This window comes from Loxodonta africana, chromosome 8 (genome assembly GCF_030014295.1).
Source record: "Loxodonta africana isolate mLoxAfr1 chromosome 8, mLoxAfr1.hap2, whole genome shotgun sequence".
NCBI lineage: Eukaryota > Metazoa > Chordata > Mammalia > Proboscidea > Elephantidae > Loxodonta > Loxodonta africana.
The window spans coordinates 107,574,932-107,580,422 of record NC_087349.1 but is presented as its reverse complement, the minus strand read 5'-3'; the positions used below and the strand labels follow the sequence as shown (position 1 = coordinate 107,580,422).

Genomic DNA, 5,491 nt, shown 5'->3' with positions numbered 1-5,491 from the left:
TCTATAGGTTCTAGGGTCGCTATGAGTCAGAATCAACTAGATGGCACTGGGTTTTTTTACAGTCTCATCGGTAGTTAATGGCAGAATGGGATGCAGAACCATGGAAAGAGAATTATCTGGAATCTGCAATCAGCTAGCAGAAATGGAGGTTCTCGCTTTTCCGAGGAGGAAGGCCGTTCACCAACTTCACTTTCCTCCAGAGCGCTGCAGAGGGTGGGGTAATTGCAAACAGTGCTGGGGCTTTGTTCCACCCAGGAAGACTTCCTGGTGTCTAGGACTACCTGTGCGGAGGCCTGGAACCCTGATCAGTCCTTGGTGGTCCCTTTCCTCTAGCATAGGAATTGAGCAAACCTATCACTCAGGATTCCTTTTTATCTCAAATCCATTACTTTGGGGTTTCCCAGTGACCTGCTAGCCTGAGTACTAAAACCACATTAAAACTCTGGAAGTTAACTGGTATCTGGCCATAAGAGCTACCCACCCAGGTGCTCAATGACCACTGAACGCCAGCTGGCGCTCCTATGGGCACCGGGGAACAAAATGACAAAAGTCCATGTCCCATGGAGTTTACATGCTAGTGGTATACGAGTGACTGGAGTAATTGAAATACAATTTAAGTGGGGTTGCCCGGGCAGCCCTTCCTGAGACGGTGATAACAAACATCCTACTTCTCAAAACTCTGAAAATCACACTTGCCCTACCTGAGTTATACGGCTTCTGAGATGATGAAAAGGCTTAATCCATGTTAAAGTCCTTCGAGACTGTGAAATCCTGGATTTGTTTAAATTATCCTTTCAGATTTTTAATGTGGTCTTTAGTGCCAGGTAAACAAGAAAACTTCATGGTTTCCCTTCTTTGAGTGTCTTCTGAATAGCCCTAAAATGAATTAGACCACCTGGAAATGTTATATTTTAGCCACACTAGCCAACTCCTTTATTTTCTATCTTCTGGCAACTTTTCATTATCATTTGTAAGAGGTTCATGCAAACTGCAATTACATCCAACACATACAACCAGAATCCATGCCTTGATGTGTTTTCGTAAAATAAAGTTTCTGGGCCTGGAAATAAAATTTCAGTGAATGACAAATCACTTATCAGAAGGTCTAGTGCACATTTTACCACCATCAGCTAAACTGTTCTAAGACTTAACAGAAATGAAATGGTATCAGCTTTTAACATCTCTAATACTTTCCTTTACTGCAGACAGCTTTTTGAATCACATTAAAACCACAGGATAGGAGTTGCCATGAGTTGCATTTTATCAGCACAAATGAGGGTGCACTTTTGTTTGTTTTTTTCTTTTTTTGCCATACAAATTAGAGCGATTATTTTGACTCAAGCTGTGATAGTTCTGAGAATGATTTCATGTATAAGAAAGAAAGAGAGAGAAAGAAGGAAGAAGAAAGGGGGAAAGGGAGGGAGAGAGAGAAGATCACAGCAGGATTCTGCAAAGCAGGGATTAGTTTTGTTTGTATATATTTTTTCAACCCAGCTACTTAATAGTAATTTACTACCCTATTACTTCTAAACTTTGCCAGATTCAGAAAACTCTATACTTGTCATGTTTACAACAAAAGATACTCATAATTCCTTTTCTCTGCTGAAACTTTAGGAAAGCCACAAACAAAGCTGGACATCAATTTAAAAACTCTAGATTATAAATTTGTTGATATTGTCATTATTAGGTGCTGTCGAGTAGGTTCTGACTCGTAGCAACAGAATAAAACATGGCCTTGTCCCGCGCCATCCTCACAAGTGTTGCTATGTTTGAGCCCATTGTTGCAGCCAATTGTGTAAACTTAGAAGACATTAAATGAATTTAAAAAAAAAAAAAAAGAACTGTTCTCTAAGATTCCATATAGTCCAGTGTCATACATTTAATAGGTTCCTCAATTAATCCAAGTTGCATAGCTCTATGTTCTATGTTGAGAGGTACCCAAAAGAAAAGGAGAACTTCCCATAAAAATGGCTTTCCTCACCAAGTTCCCACTAATATTTTTCAACACAAAACCTGACTAAGAGAAGGATCAAGGATATCTGCAGTCTGTCATTGAAACATGAGACTGTGGGATAGTATGTATACAATAAAATTCTTTCACACTTTTATATACAAAAATGAATTTCAAATTTTTCTACAAACCTCAATTATCAAACCCAATTTTGGGATGTCACACAAAATATTGGAGTAGGATGATCTAGAGGTCAGTCCCTCCATCAAAACATGGTTGCACTGAAAAGAACAATTGGAACCAAACAATTTGGAACTCTGGAATCTGATCTGATACTTAGACCAAAGAGGGCATGCTTGATGAGGAATAAGCGCCTCACCTTTCCTAGGTAACAAATGTTCACAAAACTGGCTAATATCTCCCATTCCTCAGCCCCACAGCAATGATGGCGATGGCAGCCCATATACCTAGAGTAGCTGGCTGGGGCCAGGGCAGGGAGTGGGGACCTAATCCTCCAAGATTTGGGGGTTGGACTGTTTTCACAAGTAGGTTGGTCAGGCAGTGCCCTGAGAGATGCTGCAGACTGTTATGGCAGTTTTGGTCTTCTTGCAGTAGTGGTTTCTCCCAGTGGCAGCAATTTAAACAGCCAGAGTAGTTCCTTTTTTTCTTATTTCTTTATTCGTTTGTTTATTTATGTGACATCTGTTAGGCCACTAACTGACCGCAGAGATAACATAATTGGAATACACAATTTACAAAAATAGCTGGAGAAGTCATTAAGCAAACAGTTGACTGCAGCCTTCATTAAGTAACGACAGCAATCTCTGAGGAGTGGGAGAATCCTATTTTTCTGTTTTTTGCTTTTTGTTCTTTCCCTAGAGTACAAGGAAATCTCCTTCAAAACACTAGTGGAGCATAGGTGGAGTAACAGAGTCCTCAGTGTCCATGCTTGCTTTCAGGTCAGCATTTGTAAAATAGTTAGGTGAAGTCATTGAAAAGACGGGCTATTACAGCCTTCAATGTTTTAAAAAATTGTAATCCCTAAAAAATTGGGAAAATCTGAGTTCCAGAATTACCACATTATAATATTCAAATGTCCCAGTTTCAACAACAAAAAAAGCACAAGACATACCAAGCAAACATGGAAAGGATGACCCAATCAAAACAGCAAAACCAAGAGACATAAATCATTTCTATGGAAGCCCAGTTAAGGAACAGACTAGAAGACTTTAAAGCAACAATATTAAAGAGCTAAAAGGAAAACATGGACAATGAAATAAAGGAAATCAGGAAAACAGTACAAGGAAAAATTAAAATTTCAAGAAAGATATAGAAACTATAAATAAATAAATAACCAAACAATTATTGGAGCTAAAAAATACAATAATTGAAATGAAAAATTTAGTGGAGGGACTCAAAGGTGGATTTAATGGCACTCCAGGCAAGAGACAAAGAATTCCCTCCCCTACTTGGCTTTGTACACAGGACTATGTGATTCACTACATGGAACACCTGCTGGAGTTTCAGGAGGAGTATGGTGAGATTTCCTGGCGCAAGCCCAGAACTGCAACCCTTTAAGGTCAATGAATTGTTCTGAAGCTCAAAAATTGCAGCAGGGAAAGGGGACCAGGGAAGATCAGAGCCGCCAGGGTTGTTCAAAGAACTACCTTCTCCCAACTATATGCTAGATCACAAAATAAGTCTCAATAAATTTTAGAAGATTGAAACCATACAAGTATCTCTCTGACCACTGTGGAATGAAACCACAAACTAATAACAAAAGGAAAGCTGCAAAATACGCAAAATATGTGGAAATTAAACTTTGCACTATTAAACAACCAAAGAATCAAGAGAGAAATCAGAAAATACTTTTAGAGTTGAATGAAAGCACAACATAACAAAATGTATGGGCTGCTACAAAGGTAGTACTGAGAGGGAAATTTATAGCAGTAAAAGCCTAAATTAAAAGGAAGAAGGATCTCAAATCAATAACTCTACAACTAGAGGAAAGAGCCTGGAATCCCTAGGTAGAGCAAATGGCCAAGCACTCAACTACTAGCCAAAAGACTGGCAGCCCAAACCCACCAAAGGCACCCCAGAAGACAGGTCCAGCCATCTGCTTCTGAAAAGTTACTGCATGGAAACCCGTAGACAGTGCTGTGCTATTCTGCACCCACGGGATTGCCGGGAGTCGGAACTGACTCTACAGCAGCTAAACAATAACAACAAATAGCTTGAGGAACTAGAAAAGGAAGAGCAAAACTCCAGCACAATACTACAGGGAGGAAGGAAATAAAAAACGACCAGAGCAGAAATAAATGAAATAAAAAATTTATTTTTATTATTTTTTTTTTTATAATAGGTACTAGAAAAACAAAAGAGCATGAACAAAATCAGAAGTTCTTGGAAAAATTAATAAAATAAAATAAACCTTTGGCAACACTGAAAAAGAGAGAAGAAGCAAATATACAAAATCACAAATGAAAACAGTAACATTAAAACTGAAACTACAGAAATAAAAAGAATCCTAAGCGAATTCCATGAATAACTGTAAACCAACGAATTAGGTAATAAATGAAATGGACAGATTCTCAGAAACACATAAACTACCTAAAGTGACTCACAAAGAAACAGAAAATTTCAACAGAGTGATAACAAAGGAAGAGACTGAATCAAAAACCTTCCAACAAAAAAAGTCCTGGACCAGCTGGCTTCACCGAGGAATTGTACCAAACACTTAAAGAAGAATTGACACCACTCCTTAAACTATTTAAAAAAATAGAAAAGGGAAACTTTTTAACTCACTCTGAAGCCAGCCTTACCTTGAAGCCAAAACCAGACAAACACACAAGAAAAGGAAACCAGGGCGCCACCAACTAATGCCTTCACGAGCCTCAGCCTCGCCACCGCTGCCCAGCGCCATGCCCTGGAAGAAGACCTTCAAGCAGGGCCTTACCTTTGCACAAAGAGTGGAAGATATCCGACTTATCCGAGAAGAACATCCTATCAAAATCCCAGTGATAACAGAAAAATAACAAGTGTGGAAGCAGCTTCCTGTAGTGGATAAAACCAAGTTCCTTGTACTAGATCACTTCAACAAGAGTGAATTCATCAAAATAATTAGAAGGCACTTACAGCTGAACGCTAGCCAAGCCTTCTTCCTATTGGTGAACGGACACAGGATGGTGAGAGCCTCCACACAGATTTCTGAAGTGTATGAAAGAAGGACGAAGATGGATTCCCGTGTATGGTATATGCCTCTCAGAAGATGTTTGGAATGAAATCGACCTTGTAAGACCAGCAGAACACATCTATTACAGAGGGGGGAAAAAAGGGGGGGGGGGGAGGGAATGTTATCGACTGAAATTGGTAAGTTCATCTTATCACAGTTCATCGAAGCAATGTGGTTCCACCTAGGACTTTTAGGAAGTTGTTTTTGTATTTCAATCAGCAAAGCTGAGTTCCAAATGAGCAGCACATTCAGCTTCAGAAAACTATATTATTTAACATAGGCTCTCCAGTTTTCAAATTTTCGAAGTT

The 5,491-nt window shown here is 39.2% G+C and overlaps 1 pseudogene; it reads left to right on the top strand.

Annotated features, from left to right (window-relative positions):
• The first annotated feature begins 4,872 nt into the window (after window positions 1-4,872).
• On the top strand, window positions 4,873-5,246 carry LOC100668801 (microtubule-associated proteins 1A/1B light chain 3B-like; annotated as a pseudogene).
• The last annotated feature ends 245 nt before the right edge of the window (window positions 5,247-5,491 follow it).